The following is a 21,236-nucleotide window of genomic DNA, read 5'->3' as shown; positions in this document are numbered from 1 at the left end:
GTTTTGGGCATAGTAGTTCAATACTGTAGTGAGCCAAGATCTGCCACTATACTTTAGCCTGGGTGGCAGAGCAAGACCCTGCTTCAAATATGTAAATAAATAAAATAGTAGGCTGGGTGCAGTGGCTCATGGCTGTAATCCCAGCACATTGGGAGGCCGAGGCGGGTGGGTCACTTGAGGCTAGGAGTTCCAGACCAGCCTGGCTAGCATGGTGAAACCCTGTCTCTACTAAAAATAGAAAAATTAGCTGGGTGTGGTGGTGCGCGCCTGTAATCCCAGCTACTCTGGAGGCTGAGGCAGGAGAATTGCTTGAACCTGGGCGGTGGAGGTTGCGTTGAGCTGAGATTGCACCATTGCACTCCAGCCTGGGTGACAGAGCGAGACTCTGTCTTGAGGGAAAAAAAAAGAAAAATATAAATATTGAGTGCTGAATGATGTTCTATAAAAGATTAAAAATGCCTAAGTGGAACTAAATTCTGGTAAATAGAATTTAGGGGTTGGGGTAGAAGGAATCAGATAAGTACTTCAAGATTTTCAGATTTTAAGTCTTAGGCTCATTAGTATCCTCTGACGTCATCTACTACAGGTTTCCTTTCTTAGAAGTAAAAGTTAATATGGCACCACTATACAAATAATATCGATATCAGTATTTGAGTGTTTATTATGTGACAAGCACTGTTCTGTGTCCATCGTGTGTATTACCTCATCCAGTCCTCACGATAGCTCTATGAGGTAAGTGTTGTTAATATCCCTATTTTATAGCTGAAAATTTGGCATGAGAAGTTAAACATGGTCAAGGTCCCACCTTTAGTTAATGGTGGAGCTGGGATTGTTTCCAGGCAGTCTGGCTCTAGAGCCTGGGACCTTAATCTTTATTCTATACTGTCTGTATCATCTGTAAATTTATTTCTTATATATTATTTATAGAACAGTGCCTGGCACACAATAAGAGCTGTAGAAGTACTGGCTATTTTCATTGGCATTTAATTATATACTCTATGAGGTTGGCAGAGCATGCATTATTATTCCATTTGTTTATTTATACTATTAATTAGATAGTAGACTTTATTCAGATTTGTGTGTTTCCTTTTTTTAAATAGTCGAGTTTACCGAGGTTCTTAGAAACTGCATGATTGCCTCCAATAATGTGGCCACGCTAGATCTCAAAATTAACTTTTTTTAAAAAACCACCCATCCAACTTTATTTACACTTCCTTAGAAATGGATAAAGACCAAGATTGGGCTTCTGTTTTGATATGTCATTGGTTTAGAAAGGCAGAAATGGCCTGGCGGGGTAGCTCACGCATACAATCCTAGCACTTTGGGAGGCTGAGGCGAGTGGATCGCTTGATCTCAGGAGTTCCAGACCAGCTGGACAACATGGCGAAACCATCTCTACTGAACATACAAAAATTAGCTGGGTGTGGTGGCGCTTGCCTGTAGTCCCAGCTACTTGGGAGGCTGAAGCAGGAGGATTGCTTGAACCCAGGAGGTCGAGGCTGCAGTGAGCCGAGATGGTGCTACTGCACTCCAGCCTGGGTGACAAAATAATACCCTATCTCAAAAACAAACAAACAAAAAAAGCGGAAACAACCATACTAAGTTTACAGTATTGTTTGTGTGCCTACTTGGTGGAAGAAATAAATTCTTAGAAGTTACAATTTTTTTTTAAGCTTGTACAGTGTTGAGATTAGTATTACCCCTTATCCTGCTGACTTGTGAAATTGAATTATATCACTTATAATAATGTGAAGTTTTAGAAATTGTTTTGATGATAAAGAGTAGCAGCCTTTAAGAGAAATAATGTAAACCATGTTTCCTCAAATCTAAATAGTCATCTGTATGGTATTAGTTTTCCATTACTCTACAGAAGCAGTCCCCAACCTTTTTGGCACCAGGGACCATTTTTGTGGAAGACAATTTTTCCATGGATGTGGGGAAGGAGAGACAGGGGGGAATGGTTTGGGATGAATCATCAGGCATTAGGTTCTCGTAAGGAGCACCTAACCTAGATGCCTTGCATGCACAGTTCACAATAGTGTTTGTGCTCCTATGAGACTCTAATGCCGCAGCTGATCTGACAGGAGGCAGAGCTCAGGCGATAATACTCCACCTGCAGCTCACCTCCTGCTGTGCGGCCGGGTTTCTAACAGGCCACGGACCAGTACCAGTTGTGGACCCCTGCTCTACAGCAAATTAACACAAATTTAGCAGCTTATCTTACAGTTTCTGTTGGTCAGGAATTTGGGTATGGTTTAGCTGGGTCTTTCCTCAGGTTCTCACTATGCTGAAATTAAGGAATCAGCCGGGGCTCCTATCTCTTCTGAGGCTCTGGGTTCTCCTCCAGGCTCACTCCTTGTGGAAAGAATTCAATTCCTTGTGCTTGTAGATCTGATGTCCCTGTTTGCTTGCTGGCTGTCAGCCAGGGACCACTTTGAGCTGCTTAGAGGCCCACCCCCGCCACCATGTTCTTGCCGTGTGGCCAAGTTACTATGTTGTGTATGACTAAGGAAGAAAAATGCTGGATTAAAATATAAGACAAATTGTTACTTTGTATATGACTAAGGAAGAAAAAATGTTGAATTAAAACATGATACAATGCATTATTGCTTGGACAGTGCCTTGCAAAAAAAAAAAAAAAAAATTGTTATTCTTCCAGCCACAATATCTGCTTCAGAAATGTCAAATTTATTTTCTACTGTTGTGTTTGTGTGCTTTTTTGTAAACAACTTTTTTGTTTCAATGCTGAATCATAGTATTTTACAGGACGTTTAAAATTAAGAAGTAAGTGTGACTTGTGTGCCAAAAATGTACAGAATTTAGTAAGAATTCTGGTGATATAAACTGCCATTACCAAATTTGCAAGTGTACAGGGAATGAGAGCTATGTTGTGACTGCCACGGGCAAATGGTGATTTGTAAAGCATTGTTGCTTTTTTCCCCCCATTTTAAGTTGATTTTGAGATATAATTTATATACAGTAAACTACAAGACATTTCTGTCACCCTCAAAAGATTCCTCATGCCCCTTCACAGTTAAATCCTTCCCTGCACCCTCGCCCCAGGCAATCAATGATCTGCTTTTTTATTACTACAAATTAGTTTGCATTTTTTAGTATTTTAAACAGTGAGGAAAAAAGAGGAGATGGAGACAGGCTATTTTTAATTTTTATATTTTCTTTGTTCTTAGAGAAATCCTAGTTTCTTTATTAGGCATTAGGTTTATTCCTTCAGTGTGGGGGTAAAATGATTCTTCCTGAAGCTTTCTAAGTACGTTTCCTAGATGTTCTTGACCTCTGTTTTGTGTCAGATAACTTTTCTCCAGCATAACCAGAGTTGGCTCTCTTAAACCATACATGTTTGCCTAGCTCCCTCATCCATATTTCTACTCACTGTCTTTTTAGGACCATAAACAGAGGTATTTTTGACTTGACATTCTCAGCTCCTAAACAATCTTACAGTGTTACTGAAGCTTTTCACCTGTCACATACCCCCTGACCTAGTCTGTTTTTGTGTTGCTGTAAATACCCGAGGCTGGGTAATTTATGAAGAAAAGAGGTTTATTTGGTTCATGGTTCCTGCAGGTTGTGTAAGAAGCATGATGTCAGAACATCTGCTTTCTGGTGAGGGCTTCAGGAAGCTTCCACTCATGGCAGAGAGTGAAGGGGAGCAGGTATTACATGGTGAGGCAGGAAAGGAGAGAAAGAGGAGAGGGGGTGCCAAGCTCTTTTTATCAGTTCTCATGAGAACTTACAGAGGGGAAACTCGTTCATTACCTTGAGGATAGCGCAAGCTGTTTATGTGGAATCTGCTCCTATGACCCAGGCTCCTCCCACTGTGCCCCACCCTCAACATTGGGGATCAGATTTCAACCTGAGATTTGGAGGTGTCAAATATTGAAATTATATCATCCACTAGAGAACATACCGCCCCACCCCTGAGAATCTCAAAATGTATTAATCTCAGATTTTCTTGTTGAGAATTCATATTACATTATGAGTTGTAGGAAACATGAAGGAAAGATTTCCCTTCTAGTCAGTTCTTATATTTATCGCTTGTTTCATGCTCCTTGATGTGTATAGTGTTTTCAGGTGCAGGAAATGCTGTGGGAAGAATGTTGCTTCTTAGAACGTAAGAAAAAGGGAACCCCAAGGGAAGACTCAAATGAAGTCCCTAAAAAGCCGACTTAGTGTCTTCTGAGACAGCATTTTCCAATGGAATGCAAGCGAGATAGTTAAATTTAAATTTTCTAGTAGCTATGTTAATAAAGCAAAAAAAAGAACCAGCCAACATTAATTTTAATAATATATTCTATTTAACACAATGTATCCCAAATGTTATTTTATCATGTAATCAATATGAAAACTATGAAGACTTTGATATTTAAAATTCTTATTTTAATACTAAATCTTTGAAATCAGTGTATATTTTATACTTACAAGACATCTGAATTTGGACTTAGTCACATTTCAAGTGCTCATTAGTTAGTGACTACCTTAGTGGACAGTGTAGATGTAGATTATGTACTTTTTAGGAAAAGACAATAGCATGTGGACTCCACAAGAAATTGTCTTTAACAACTGTTTGACTCTCATAGGTTAGGGCTTTAGTGTTTCAGAATGGTTTCTATGGTTAAGATACAAAGTTTTTTATTTTTATAAAGGTAAATACATTTTTATACATTTTCATTATACATGTAATGTCATTGTTGGAGAGTTGGAAAAGTCTGGGTAAAAGACAACAAATTGTCCTCACTTCCTCAGTCCAGAGATAACCAATGGTAAACTTTATTGAATTTCCTCTTTGGGAATGTTGCTTTTTAAAATCAAAGAGAAAATAGATTTCTTTTTTGTCATAATTCCTTCCTGTTCACATTCAGACATACATTATTATTGACAATTCTTTTACCTCTTTGTTTAAATTTATGTATTCTTTTTCTCCGGCTGTATCCTCCAATAAGGTCTCTGTGAGTGGAGTACTCTGGAGCACAGTAACCTGAATGGTGCTTCCCTGGATTAGGGTTAACAATAGAAACTTCAATGGCTTTTATGTACTCATTGCTAAACCAGTGTAGTTGCTTTCTATTTTAACTATCTGCGATCTCTTTGCATATCCCACAGCTTTTTTAGTTATTGAGGCATAATTTGCCTACCAGAAAATTCACTCTATTAAATATTCAGTTCAGGTCGGGCGCAATGGCTCATGCCTGTAATCCCACTTTGGGAGGCTGAGGCGAGCGGATCACCTGAGGTCAAGGGTTCGAGACCAGCCTGGCCAATATGGTGAAACCCCGTCTCTACTAAAAATACAAAAATTAGCTGAGCATGGTGGTGTGTGCCTGTAGTCCCAGCTATTTGGGAGGCCGAGGCAGGAGAATCGCTGGAACCCGGGAGGCAGAGGTTGCAGTGAGCCGAGATGGTGCCATTGCACTCCAGCCTGGGCAACAGGAGCAAAACTCCATCTCAAATAAATAAATAAATAAATAAATAAATAAATAAATAAATAAATATTCATTCGTTTTCGTTGTATTCACACAGTTGTGCAGTAATTATCACTATTAATCCAGAACATTTTCATTACCTCAAAAGAACCCCGATACTTATTAAGGAGTCACTTCCCATTTCTTCTTTGCGCAGTCTCCTGGCAACCACTAATCTATTTCCTATCTCTATGGATTTGCCTATTTTAGACATTTCTTATAAATGGAATCGTACAGTACATGGCCTTTTGTGTTTGGCTTCTTTCACGTAACACGATGTTTTCAGTGTTCTTCTGTGTTGTAGCATGCATGAGAACTTCATTCTTTTTAGGACTGAATAGTATTCAGTTGTATGGAGGGTACCACATTTTATTCATTCATCAGTTGATGGACTTTGGGGTTGTTTCTGCTTTTTGAGATCACATTCATTCTTCAAGAACATTAATTTCTTAATATCATCCTCCATTCTTGTCAAAGCTTTCAGTGGTTTCCTGTTGTCTATAAACATAATAGAAAAATATTTAGTTTGCATTCAGTCTTAAAGTGTAATTTCAAGTTACTTTCTTTTCCACTCTTATTTTCCATCTTGGTGTTGTTTATTGTGTCTAAAATATGTGCTACATATGAATTATAAAATTATGTAGACAATATAGATAACCTTGTCATCTGATCTAATTTTTAAAAACTGAATTTGAATACTGACAGACTAAGGAGTATGTGTAGTATGGAGAATTTGAGAAAGACAAGTATCAGTAAAGAAGAAACATTAGAAAAAACAAAATTTTTTTCTGCCTTGGTCCATTGAAAGAAATATTTAGTTTCATATAATGTGAACAAAAACCTTAATTTTGAATAAACATTTGATACATAGGAACTCATTCAAATCATTGATTTTCTGGTTAACTTTGTTAGTAGTTTGTTTTTTTCTGAGTCTTTTGTTTATTTTAATCCGGACAGAGTCAGTCTTTTTCTCCTTTTTACATGCCTGAAATAGTAAAAATGAAATATTTTTACTTAAAAATATTTCCAGAATGTCTTACACACACGTACACTTAGAAACAAATACAAATATATAGTGATATTCTCTCACATTTTACAGAGAAAAGCATAGTATACATACTTTTTTTAATTTCACAGTAGATCTTAGAGATCTTTTAGTATTAGCATACTGAGAACTTTCTCATTTTTTTCATAATGGTATTGTTTATTCCATTGTGATGAACATGCTATTGTTTTTGAAACTAGTCCCATATTGGTGGACATTTAGGTTGTTTCCAGGTCCATATTACAGATAATACTACAGTGAATAAGTTTGTACATGTATCATTTCATATGTATACCAATATTTCTGCAGGATAATTTCCCAAAAGTGAAATTGCTGAATCAAAAGATATATCCACCTGAAATTTGATTACCCATATTTTTAAGCATAGGGAAATAAATAGAGAAAAAGAAACTATAGATTTTCAAAAACTTTGTTTATAGATGAAAAAATGGAGGATTAGAACTTTTAAGTAATTGTCCATGGTCATGCACTCCACAGAGGACTGGGCATGGTGGGGGTTGGGGCGGGGGCTGTGTCAGGATGCTAACCCAGGTGTTCCTGATTTTAAATAAGCTCCTGTCCTTCCTGTTATATTCATACTGCATGTTATGAGCAAAAGGGGAGAGAAGTCACCAACTTTTTTGAGAAAAATAATAAAATCCCAGACTTTATTTTTGGGATCATCTGAGGTGGGAAGATGGCTTGGGCCCAGGAGTTTGAGATTAGCCTGGGCAACATAAAGAGACCCCCTGTCTCTACAAAAAAAAAAAAAAAATTAACCATGGTGTTTGAGGCTTAAGTGAGCTATGATCACTGCACTCTAGCCTGGGTGACAGAATGAGATCCCAGTATACGGAGGTATTTAATGTATATCGAAGGTAGCATTTCAGATTGGTGGGGGAGAAGATGGATTATTTGGTCATTTATATTGCAGCAACTTTCTATTCATTTGGGGAAAAAGCCCTGTCCCTTGCTCTTACTCTTTACATAAAAAATAATTTAAAAATGAAAGCAAAAGGTAATACAGAAGGATGTCGTGAGGTTAGCCTTATTAAATAGACTGAACTCAGTGAGTACTGAACTCATGAAAGTTTCATATTTTTCCCAGTCACCGTCTTTTGCATTTTCCTTAATTGATTTTTAACATCACCTTGGATTAATCTCATAGCTTTCCCAATATGTTTTTAGTTATGAAAAGTCTATTTCTGCTCTTGCCCCGTATTAGGCTTGACATGTGGCTGGAGAGATCTATGGTACTCTTTCATATGTACCGCTCTCCTCTTTCTCTCCTCCCTTTTTTACTTGTTATGAAAACAATGAGTAAGGTTAAAAAATTATTTTTCACAAACATGAAAAAGGTTGATAATACGTAAGTTTTGAATATGGGGGAAAGTTATTCTCATACTGTTGTTGGGAGTATATATTTTTGTGGCCTTTTTGGAGAGCAGTTTGACAGTATTTATCAAAATAAAGTACACCGGTATCTTGAATCAGCAGTTGTTCTTCCAAAATTTAGTAGTACAGATATACTGACATAACTTTACTTAAAAGTAGAATCATTTTTATAACTTAGTGTTTATTGACAAGAGAATTAGCATTTATTTGAGTCATTTATTATTCTAACTCTTCTACCAAAATGGTGAGATGTGTTGTAATTTACTAGAAGTTTGGGTTGTTCCCGATTTTTTCGTAAGTATAAAAAATGCTGCAGTGAACATCTTTGTCTGTGTGCTACCCATTCATTACTGTTGAGAATGTTTCTTAATGGCTATATTTAGGTAAGTGCTATTTCCCTTTATTTCCCCTCTTATACTTTAAGGAGCACAAGAGATCTCAGTTTTAATCACAGCTCAATTGCCTAAATGGGTGTGTGACTTATAACAAGCTCTTTAACCTTACTGAGCAGGAGGTTCTGCAGATATGGGCCTCTCAGACTATTTTATAGCAGTAACAAATGGATTGCCTATTGTTGACCATAGTCACATTCTTCATCATCCTGTAGGGAGTAGTGTCAATAGGACAACCCATTGAGTGATAGTCCTAACTTTCTTGGTTCCTCTCCCTCATTGTGAGGTCATTGTTTCACATTGTATATACTTACTGATTCAAAAAACAACTCCAACACTTATTGAGGGGTAGTACTGTTCCAGTTGAGAATTACTGTTGTAAAAATTTTGGCAGGAATTATATAAGATTATTCGTGATTGTTATTGACTTATTTTTATTCCTTCATTTTTTTTAAAGCAAGAAGCAATAATAGTTTACGTTTGTTAACCTCAATATCTACTCTAAAACATGTCGTTTTTCTTATTATCACCATGAAAGTCTGGGTTAACAGGAGACAAGACTAGCTTCTTCACAGATACATACATTAATTTGACATTATAGAAAAATGAGACTGTATCCTGACTTGCCAGTTTGGTTTTGATTGGTGGTTTCACCTTTTTTTTTAGACTCAGGAAAACGGTGGCAAAAAATAGTATAAAGGGTAAATTCTCATATGCCCTTCATTCAAGTTCCCAAAATTTAACATCTTATGCAATGACAGAACAATTATCAAAATCAGGAAATTAACATTCATGTAATACTGATATATAGTCTATAGACTTTATTCAGATTTCACCCATTTTCTCACCAATGGCCTTTCTCTGGTCCAGGATCACAATGAGATTACTCATGTGTTGTATTTTAGTTATCATGTTTTCTTAGTTTTCTTTAACCTGAAACAATTCCAGTCTTTCTTTGCCTTTTGTGACTGTTATACTTTGTAAGAGTACTGGTCAGTAATTTTGTGGAATATTGCACAATTTGTGTTTGTATGTTTTCCGATGATTCAATTAATTTTAAACATTTTTGATTAAGAATACTGCAAAAATGATTTTATGAATCTTATTTAGAGGCACATGATGCTGATTTGTCCAATTATCGGTGATACTAACTTTCAGTTCCTTTGGTTAAGGTGGTATCAGTCAGGTTTGTCCACTCTAGTTGCTTTTTTTCCTTTGTAATTGGTAAGTAGTGTTGATTCAGATTCTAAGTAAAGAAAAGGAAAAAAAAAAAGTATCCTATGGGAAGGTACTTAAAAATAAGTACTTTGGGACCAGGTAATTATCATTTCTCATCATACTCTACCAATTTTTAACTTCCTTGCTTTTTTTTTTCTTTCTTTTTTTTTTTTTTTTTTTTTTTTGTAGTAGCACGATCATGACTCACTGCAAGCCTCGATCTCCTGGGCTCATGTGATCCTCCTACCTCTCAGCCTGTTAAGTAGCTGGGACTGCAGGTGCACACCACCATGCCTGGCTAATTTTTCATATTTTTTGTAGAGACGAGGTTTCATCATGTTGTCCGGGCTAGTCTCGAACTCCTGGACTCAAGCAATCCTCCTGTGTTGGCCTCCCAAGGTGTTGGGATTACAAGCGTGAGCCACTGCCTGGCCCCAGACTTTAACTTTTATTGATGATTTTGTCATGGTGATTTTCTATTTCCATCATTTCTTCTGTATTTACGTTAGTGGTTTTTGGTAAGGGAGAACTTTCCCTTGTTATGTATTTATTTAATGTTTTATGTATATCAAAATGGACTCGTGGATTTTTTTTCCCCTCTTATATCAGATGGACTTATAGATTATTCTATGGATTTCATCTGTTATCATCATTGTTTATTTTGGTGCTCTAATTATCCCAGGTTTGGCCCTGTGAAGCCTCTTCAAGGAGGTTCCTGGTCCTTTTGAGGTGTCTCCTTCATTTTGTGAGGGCTTAACTTTCTGTTTCTTTGTTTGTTTTTTTCTTTTTGAGTCAGGGTCCTGCTGTGTCACCCAGGCTGGAGTGCGCAGTGGTATGATCATAGCTCACTGCAACCTTGATTTCCTGAGCTCAAGTGATCCCCCTGCCTTAGCCTCTGGAGTAGCTAGGACTATAGGTCAGGTACGTGCCACCACACCCAGCTAGTTTTCGCCTTTTTTTTTTTTTCTCTAATAGAGACAGTGTCTTGTTGTGTTGCCCAAGCTAGTCTTAAACTCCTGGCCTCAAGTAGTCCTCCCTCCTTGGTCTCCCAAAGTGCTGGGATTATAGGCATGGACCACCACACCTGGTCAGAAGGCTTAACTTTCTAGTAGCAGAAAATGTTCTAGTCTCATCTTGTACTTTTCTCTGCCCCAGCCATGAAATCAGCCATTTTCACCAAGGAATATTGATTCCTTTTATTGGAAATTGGAATTCTTCCATTCCCCCTGCCCCCAGTACTTGTATCTTACCATCTTTTTAAGTCTTTGTGTCTTAAAACCGTTAGATGATCTGGACACATTACCCTGATGTACATAAATTAGTTTATACATAGTAATTCTTTTTGTAGCAGACTCTGTTTAGTTTGTAGCAGATTCATTTTGCACTGATTAATCCTGGAGGATTTCTTCACAAGTTACATTGTGTCAAATATGTTATTTCATGGGAACACAATTGAATTTTTTCTTTAGTTTTGTTGGGTATTTGATAATAACAATTTAAAAAACTTTTCTAAGAGCTTCCTTCTAATATATGATATAGGAATGTTTACATTTCTCATTTATTTATTTGGTGTAGTGATCTCAGAAGTTTTTTTTTAAAAGAAAAATCTTGACTTTGTCTCAGGTACTCTCAGTTCACTTCCATGTGGGAGGGTCATTTGCCATCCATCCAGAGTACCTTTTTGATTAGGCTTTTCAGTGTCTGTAAATATTTCAGTCTTTTCTGATCATTTAATTTCTAATACATGCATATGCTCCTATGTATGATAAATAGACAGTAACTTCAAATTTGCAGTTTCTAGAAGGTTGGAAAAGGGAAACATTGTGGTGTGTAATTTACCAGCCATCAGATCCTAGATATTTGAGATTTTAACTAAGCAAGGTATTAGACCATGTTGTTGTGTCTTCACAGAATTCATTCATATTGTGCATTACACAATCAATGTGCATATTGCACATTGATTTTATCTGTGAGTTGTCTTTATCAGTGGTTCTCAAAGTGTGGTCCCCTGCTAGTATAGTATCAGCTTCACGTTGGAACTGGTTAGAAATGCAGACTTCTCAGGATCCACCTAATTGCAGCAGTTAATTTTAACAAGCCCTTCTGTGATCCTGAAACATGTTACAGTTTGAGAAACACTGCTATAATACGTTTCATTTAAATTGTTTCAGGTTGTGGGGGTAGGGAATAAGACTACCAATTTATTCATCTTCTGTGCAATATTACCTGTTTACCTAACTCTTAGGGATATTAAGATATTTTGAAGAAATGTGTCCCATAAGATTATAATGGAACTGACAAATTCCTATTGCTTAGTGATATCATAGCTGTCATGAAGTCTTAATGCTATACCTTACTCATGTGTTTGTGGTGGTGATGGTGTACACAAATCTTCTACACTGCCAGTCGTCTGAAAGTATAGCACATGGCCGGGCGCGGTGGCTCACTTCTATAATCCCAACACTTTGGGAGGCTGAGGTGGGTGGATCATGAGGTCAGGAGATCGAGACCATCCTGGCTAACATGGTGAAACCCCGTCTCTACTAAAAATACAAAAAATTAGCTAGGTGTGGTGGTGGGCGCCTGTAGTCCCAGCTACTCGGGAGGCTGATGCAGGAGAATGACAGGAACCTGGGAGGCAGAGCTTGCAGTGAGTCGAGATCGTGCCACTGCACTCCACCCTGGGTGACAGAGCAAGACTCCGTCTCAAAAAAAGAAATATAGCACATACAATTATGTACAGTACCTAATACTTGATAATAAAGGACTGTGTTACTGGTTGATATATTTACAATACTGTACTTTTTATTGTTATTTTAGAATGCACTCTTTGAACTTTAAAAAAAAAATTTACTTTGGGAGGCCGAGGCGGGCGGATTGCTTGAGGCCAGGAATTCTAGACTAGCCTGGCCAGCATGGCAAAACCCTGTCTCTACTAAAAATACAAAAATTAGCTGGGTGTGGTGGTGCACGTCTGTAATTCCAGCTACTTGGAGGCTGATGCACGAGAATTGCTTGAACCTGGGAGGCAGAGGTAGCAGTGAGCCAGGATAGCACCACCACACTCCAGTCTTGGTGACAGAGTGAGACTCTGCCTCAAAAAAAAAAAAAAAAAAAAAATTACAAAACAGCCTCAAGAAGGCCCTTCAGGAAGTATTCCAGAAGGCAGCAATGTTGTCATAGGAGATGGCAGTTCCATGTGTGTGATTGCCTCTGAAGACCTTCTAGTGGGACATTATGTGGAGATGGAAGACAGTGATGTTGATGATCCTAATCCTGTGTAGGCTTAGGTTATTGTGTATGTTTGTGTCTTAAAACAGTTTTGAAAGTTAAAAAATTTTTTTTTAAAACAGGAAAAAGGCTTTATAAAATAAGGATATAAGGAAAGAAAATATTTTTATATGGCTTTACTATGTGTTTTAAGCTAAGTGTTATTACAAAACAGCCGAAAAATTAAAACATTCATAAAGTATAAACGTTATAGTAAGCCGAGGTTATTATGGAAGGAAGAAAAAATTTTAAAATAAACTTAATACAGCCCAAGTGCACACTGTTTATAAAGTGCATGGTAGTATACAATAATGTCCTAGGCTTTCATATGCATTCACCCCTAACTGACTCATCCAGAGCACCTTCCAGTCCTGCTAGCTTCATTTATGATACAGATGCACCATTTTAAATTTTATATACCTTATTTTTAATATACCTTTTATATATTTAGATATGTTAATATCATTGTGCTCCAGTTGCATACGGTATTCAGTACAGTAACGTGCTGTACAGGTTTGTAACCTGGGAGCAATAGTTTATACCATGGAGACTTGTGTAAAAGCACTGTATAATATTCACACAAAGAAGAAATTGCCTGACACATTTCTCTCAATGTATCTTTGTCATGAGGTGATGCGTGACTGTATAATTTGAGCCACACATGTTATTTTAAAAATTGCAGTACCCTTATTAATATAAAAAGCAGTTGAATTAATTTTAAGATATTTAACCTGATGGAGCCAACATATTACCATTTCAACATATAATTTATAAAAAAATTGTTATTTTAGATTCTCTTTGTACCAAGTTTTTGAAATTTGGTAGATATTTTATATCTCAATTTCAGCACTAACTTTTTACCAGAAGTAATTGATCTTCCTTTAGATTTCATAAAGTTTATGGTTGGAAAAGTAGATTCACATATCTAAATTGTTTCAAACACACTTAAGTATTTTGGTACCTGAATTAGGTACCAAAAAATAATTTTTCTGTAATATTTGCATCTAAATTGGTAAAACTGGTTCATGTTTTAGACTTTGAAGTAAAACTATATCCATTTCAAAATTGAGCTACTCAAGTTAAGCAAATTCATGAACTCTTGTGTTAACTCCGTTATTACTGACATTATATTCAAAAGGATATTGGATGTTAGGCAGATCTATATTAAATAAAGTGTTTTTCAATGATTTTTTGCAGCCACTTTGCAAAACACTGTCAATTATAATTAAAATTTATGCATGTTGATTTATGTTAGAGCAAAGTGTAAAATCTTTTTTATTGATTTGTGTTATGAAAACTTTAAATTTCAATGTAAATTTATAAGAAAGTTCTTATAAAATTTCTGGCATACCTTCTTCCAGTTTCTTTTTATTTTACTTTTTCTTATGTAGCCTGGTCATAAATAAACTCTACCTTTCTTTGGTGCTTCAAGTTAAGCTTGTTCATAGGCATTGAGATATAAGTGAGAAAACAAAAGAATACTGCCATTTTTTATCTTTTATTACTTAATAGTGAAAAGCATCTCTTTCTAAAATCAGAGTTAACATTAGAGTAGATCTTTGTGAAGTTATTCCACTATACCCAGTGAGCAAAGAACACAGATGTTTTAAATGTATTGTTTTCTATTTTTTCAACATTTCCATGAACTGGCTAGGATTCATATTTTTGGCATGTACATACTGAACAATTTAACTCTTTATATAGGGCTTTTCACAGTCTGTTTCAGAAAGCTGAACACAGATATTTTCAGTGTGTATCATACAGCGGAATGAAGGAATAGGAGAAACATCAATTTTTGCTTTTAAAATTCCTAACATAGCTGGAGCTGTCTGTTGTGGTAGAAACTAATTGTTTAATACCTAGCTGAAATTCTTTGACAGAGGTAAAGGATTAAAAGAGGTCTATGCCACTCTTGTTTTTTTTTTTTTTTTAACAGCTATATAGTGACAACTTTTCTTAAATTTAGAAGTTCTTTCAAATAAATTTCACCTAAAAGATTTAACTGGGGCCGGGCACGGTGGCTCACGCCTGTAATTCCAGCATTTTGGGAGGCCGAGGCAAGTGGATCACTTGAGGCCAGGAGTTCGAGACTAGCCTGGCCAACGTGACAAAACCCCATCTCTACTAAAAAATGCAAAAAATTAGCTGGGCGTGGTGGTGTGCATCTGTAATGCCAGCTACTTGGAGGCTGAGGCAGGAGAATCGCTTGAACCTGGGAGGCAGAGGTTTGCAGTGAGCCGAGATTGCACCACTGCACTCCAGCCAGGGCAACAGAGCGAGACTGTCTCAAAAAAAAAAAAAAAAGATTTAATGAGGTAGTGTCTCTTATATCACATGGCTCATCTAAAGCTAAAGGGAAATAGTAATTTTTCAAATTTTGAATCTGTTGATTTTTGGTATTGTTAGAAAGGTCTTCCATATGATGGATGGTGTCTTAATTGAATATCTTCCACGTGTTGTAAAGTATCTATTTTAGTATTCCTCATAATTTTCTAACAAAATTTCTATAATTGAAATAATTTCTTTACCATGTCTTTATATAAATGTGATTTTTTTTCTTTTGGTGCAAGAATTTAAGCCAGTTTATAGCTGACCAGAGTTACAAGCCCAGATTTGTTAAAAATTTTTTAAACATGTTTGTTGGACATTTAATTCTGACATTGTTTGGCTAATTTTGTCGTTTTTCTTCTGACTGTAGAGCAGAAAGTTCTTATAAAATTCACTATGTATTTGTTGAAAATGTCTCCTAATATTGTGTACTTTACTTGTAAAACTTTAAAACACAAGAAATAGCTTTTAATTTTGCTCTGTCATAGCTAATTGTAATTGTCATTCATTAGAAAATTTCTGGCATACCTTCTTCCAGTTTCTTTTTACTGTACTGTTCTGGTGGTAGCATTAGCTTCTGTATCTCTACTTGATTGTGTATTGCTGTAATGCCTTCTTTTTACTTTTAAAAATGTGTCCTCCTTTTGTCCATTCATTTTTAAAGTAAGAAAATTAATTATATTCAAAATATATTAAAATTAAAAAATAAAAATAAAAAGTATTGCAATTGAGTTATCAGTTGTGATTTACATAGGCATCACTGCAACTTGTGTTATTTATGAAAAACATATTTAAGTAAACGCATTACGGTGTTAGATTGGTGAGTAGAAAAATATTCATTCTAACTGAATTAGTTAATTTTTACTGACTAGATCAGTATTTTTATGTGTAATACTAGAAATGACTCACTGTATCCTGAGATGTGGAGTATAATATGCAGTGCAATGGTCACAGTGAAATGTAGTACTGCCAAAAGAATAAAACTTTCTTTAGTAGAAAGACATTTTACACAGCTTCAGCTTTTAAATTTAAATTAAGTACAACTAAATAAAGCTGAAAACTCAATTCCCTGGTAACACTAGCCACATTTCAAGTGCTCAGTAGTCACATGTGGCTAATAGCTAATGTATTAGAAATTAAACCTTTGAGAGTTGCTTATGTATGTGATTAAAGTATTTTGGTTACTTGGGACTAGAAATTACAGTCATCTTTGATAAGGCTGATGTCATAGGAACAGTACCAAGGGGACTTCTGAATCAAGTACCCTAGAAAGAGCTACTTAGAACTACTTGCATTTTCTTTGTGGCATCTCTTACAGGCATGAAGGATTAGTAGAAAAAATTTCAAACATTTTTCATGGATAAAAGGATTTAATCAGAAAAGCATTTGGATATACATATTTGAAATCATAGCTTGCCTGTATGTTACTAGAGTAGTTGGAGAGTGGAAAAGTATCTATATTCTAAAGACTGTTTCATCATTTGGGTGAAAAACCAAAAAGAGTAATTTTGTTTAATAGCTCTTTCACAAATAAAAAAAAGAATGTTCATCTGTAGAGACCTATCGAGATCTCATCAGGTTTACAACAAACTTTAGATTAGCAAGCTCAATTTCAGTTGACATGGATTGTGGAAAGATTTTCAGTGGAGCTCAAATATTTAATATCCTGAGTTTGGATGAATATACAATTTCTAAAATTAAGTACTTCAACTCCTCTGTGGTTTTAAAACCAGTAGTGGCCATATCTTGACTAGTTATTAAAGCACCAACCTTTTTTCTTTATTACTTTTCTTTTATCCTTTGAGCAAGTTAGGCAATAAGTTCTCCATGTTTTTGATTTCCACAGAAGTAAATGAATGTTATTGCTGATGTTTATTTCATTCTGTCTTGATGTCATGATATGAGAGTATAAGGAGATGTCTGAAAACTTGTTTTAAAAATCCTATGAAGTGTAAGTTCATGAATAAAGAAGGAAGTGGAACTTGTCTTGAGAGAATTTGCCCATTTAGATGGTTTCCAAAGTGCATTCTGCTAGTCACTAGAGATGGTCCTTGAAAGAGTTCTGTAATTAAGTTTGAAGAAACACTGTGTACCATAATAATGGCCTATTGAATATTTTACCATGCACATTAATATAGCAAAGGCTTTGAGATATCTTACAAGAAAGAAACTTGCTAAAGCTTGTCTTCCTGCATTTCTTAAACTTCTTCCACAGTGACTTTAAGTCGGACTTGTCTATCCTGTGAGAAATGCTGCCCTCTAGAGGCACAAATTCAATTGCTCTTAAATTTGAGTACCACAATGCTGCCTGATCTTAGTGTGAGGTTGTAATAATTACTATTAATCAAATGCATGGTAACAAAACCAAATAGAAGAAATCTTATGTTGCTTAATTTTAAGAAAATATGAGGAAACAGAATTGCAATTTATAAATACCCACTTTTTAAATTGTACATGTGGTATTTTTGGCTGCTAATAATCTTTTGAATACATTTCTGTATATGGGGAATTGCGGACACATAGTACTTCAAGTCTCCAAACTCTGAGTCTCTCCTGCTAGCAGACGCCGTCCTTCCCTGTGTTAAAAACCTTGCTTAAGACAATTACCATCCACGGGGAAGCTAGTTTCCTCATACCCCTTCCCACGATACTCATGTTTCCATACCTGTAACTGGAGTCAGACTATATCATGCTGTGCCTTTGCAGTCACAATGGGAAGAAAAGGATTATATGTAATTTTTTTAAATTTTTTTTTTTTTTTTTTTTTTTTTTTTACCGACATAGCAGCAAAACCTTCAGGAATATGTGTAGAAATGGGTGATGATGATGATGTGAGAGAGAAAGAAACATGCTTTTGCATTTAGCTGAATGTATTGGTATGGTGCAGTTATCAGAGATTTTGAATTGGTTGTTCTCGTTCAAGTAGCCAGGAGTGGTTCTAGTTGTTTGCTCCTTTGGTCTCAGCATTGACTTATACTAAATGAAGTTGAATGCCTAAAAACTCATAGCATAATATAGAGGAAGAAGTCAAAAGATTAAAGGAAATAGAACTGATAGAGTGGATTTATCACTGTGACCATTCACTTGCCTCCCCTATTCCCTCTCCAGTATTCTCTACTAAGATGTCTGGAAGACACTTCATTCACCAACCTAATGAGAAATACTTTGAGGGCAGTGCCAGCATATATGAAAAGTAATTCAATTGCCTTTTTCTGTAGGTTGGAGGAGATACTTTCATTGAAATTGTCTTTTTTACTTTAGGGGGTGTGACCAGATTCTGGGTAAGGCCCAGGCATCATTTTCATAAGGTAGCTTGACAGGCATGATAATCAGAGATGCACTGACTTGAATTCTTTTTGGCTGTGGCTAAACGATCATGGGTCCCTAAGGTCTAAAACAGAGAGGCAGCCTATTAAGATCCTACTTTATCTGTATGAACAAAAAATTTTAGGTCTCATAAGAGAAGGCCTGACTTGAACTACCGTAAGAGTGAGTTGGCCAGCCTGGGCAACATGGCGAAACCCTGTCTCTACAAAAAACACAAAGGGCATGGCTGTGTGGGCTTGTGGTCCCGACTGCTCGGGAGGCTGCCCCCTTTTTGCAGTTTACTTCATGGGTTATATAAGAAAACAGAAAGGAGGGGGATATCACCGAGAGATTCTGATATTGGAGCTGTGTGCAATAACTGATAAGTCTCTGGTTTTTACCTCCATATGAGGAACAGAAAGAGTTTTGTTTGTACAAGGCTTAGTTATAATCTGTCAGGTTTGAGGATCTTGATTGGAAGCATAGACTTGATCTGTATTTGTGGTTGCTCATTTCAAATAGCCTCTCAATGTTGGATAAATTTGCATGTTCATGTTCTGTAGAGTCAGAACTCAATTTCCTAGTATTCCTTGCAGCTAGGGCATAAGCATGTGACCTAGGCTTTATTGATCAGATGCATCTGTGTAAGACATGAATTCAGGGTCAGAGTAATGCAGGGTAACAGCTCTTGCTTGGAATTGCTTCCTAATGTGGATGTTGAGTGACGAGACATTGAGCTGTTTAGAGGTAGCAGTGACAGAGATACTAGTGAGCCTTATTGTCCTAGGCTCAGCTTTCATCGTACTAGGGCTGAAGGGTGGGAACAATTTGGTGGGGAGACTTAGGTATTTTTCCTGGCATCATATCTCCAAGTGGATTCTTCAATTCTCTGATAATTCTTGGAATCACCTAATATATTAATAAATTTATTTTCTCTTGAAACCACCTCAAATAGATTCTGTTTACAGCTTAGAGCCCTGATTGATCGTCTAACTTTAAAGATTTTATTTATTGTCAAAATATTTTATTTTTCTAATTGAGATCTAAAAATTGTCAAGCACTTATACTCCATTTTTCCCCTTCCTAGAGCTCTGCAATCCTTTGCCGTCATTTTTTCTTACCAGAAATGCCAATTTTTGCACCTTTTGAATTGCTTTTTCTTCTTTGCTACTTGGCTTGAGCTCCACTATTGTTATGAAACCTTTCTTATACCATCCGAGCAGCCTGATAGATTCTTTTCTTCCTCTGAATTCCAGTAGCACTTGTTTAGACATTAAGTGCAAGGTGTTTTTTGTTTTGTTTTGTTTTTCTGTATGCATCTTAGCTTCCACACTAAATGATAAGCTCCCTGAAAACTAGTACTATGCCTCTTTATATCCCTTGCATTATTCAACAGAATGTCTTGCACCTATTAGATTCAAGGTTCAGCACAGTCACCCTCATAATATATCGTGATGAGAGTTGCTGAGAATCACAGTGATGCCAGGCTGAATGAGCTGAGATAATAAACTAGTTAGATGCATAGTCTGGCCATGAGGCCTAATTTCCATCTTCCTCAAGGAGTCTGAGACTTGCCTGTCAGTAGTTTTCATTAGTAGGTGATCATATCTTCTGAATTACTATCTTCTTAATGTTTTATGAATTTTTTTTTTTTTGCCTTGACAAAAGCCTTCTATTTCTCTCATACTTCCTAGTTCCTTCCATTGTGCCCTCTGCAATTTCTTTTCACCAAGCTTACTATTTGCAGTCTCTTAAAATTTTGTGTAAATTATGAAATCAAATATACAAAAAAAGTACGGAAAGTAATATAACAAACACCTGTGTACCTAACCTCAGGGTCAAGCAGATCTTTTGCCTCATTTGATTTTCTTTTAAAGTTCTTCCCTCCCCATACTTTTCTCCCTTCTTTGGAGGTACTCATTCTCCTAACGTCCTTGCAATTATTCCCCTGCTGTTTTTGTACACATAAAACATTTACACAAAAGATGACCTGAAAAATTTTCATGCAGTGTTTTTTTCTAGATATGTTCATATTGACGTGTAGATTTAGTTCTTTCATTTTAACTACTGTTTAGTTTTCCAGGTTGAATAATGCCATGTTTTATAGAGATAATGCAGTTCTACCTTTTGGCAAATAATATTGTAATGCTCGTACATAAGTACTTAGTGTAATTTTATCAGGATAGACACCTGAAAGTAGAATTGCTGAATCACAGGGTTCAGGTGCCACTTTATCAAGTATTGCCGAGTCCAGTCCAAAGTGGAGCTACCATTTTATACCCATTAACATGTTTCCCCACTTTTTTTTTAAGTAACATTTAATTTTATCTAGCTGTTATTTTTTTGCCTATTTGAAAGATGAGAAATGGAGTTTGATGATTTTCATTACTTTGATTTATAGTAAAGTTGAATGTCTTTGCATAGTTTTTGATCATTCTAGTTTCCTATTCTGTGAATCTTTTATGTTCTTTGCTGATTTTTTTTCCTATTGGGTAATGGACCTTAAATTGATTTGTGGTGATTCTTTTTATAATCTGGATATTAATGGTTTTGCTAATATGCATTGCAAGTATCTTATAGTCTGTGTGTGTGTATGGTTTTTTTTGTTTGTTTGTTCGTTGTTTTTTTTTTTTTTTTGAAATGGAGTCTCACTGTCTCCCAGGCTGGAGTGCAGTGGTGCGATCTTGGCTCACTACAAACTCTGCCTCCCGGGTTCAAGTGATTCTCCTGCCTCAGCCTCCCCAGTAGCTGGGATTATAGGTGCCCGCCATCACACCTGGCTAATTTTTGTACTTTTAGTAGAGA

The 21,236-nt window shown here is 36.2% G+C and overlaps 1 protein-coding gene across 4 annotated transcripts in view; it reads left to right on the top strand.

The window, feature by feature from the left end:
* FBXW7 (F-box and WD repeat domain containing 7) overlaps positions 1 to 21,236 on the top strand; it is a 224,941-nt gene that overhangs the window by 17,578 nt on the left and 186,127 nt on the right. The gene's annotated exons all lie outside the window — the stretch shown is intronic.

Source organism: Hylobates moloch, unplaced genomic scaffold (genome assembly GCF_009828535.3).
Source record: "Hylobates moloch isolate HMO894 unplaced genomic scaffold, HMol_V3 SCAFFOLD_3, whole genome shotgun sequence".
Taxonomy (NCBI): Eukaryota; Metazoa; Chordata; class Mammalia; order Primates; family Hylobatidae; genus Hylobates; species Hylobates moloch.
The sequence above is the reverse complement of the archived record's forward strand: the minus strand, read 5'-3'. Positions and strand labels throughout refer to the sequence as shown.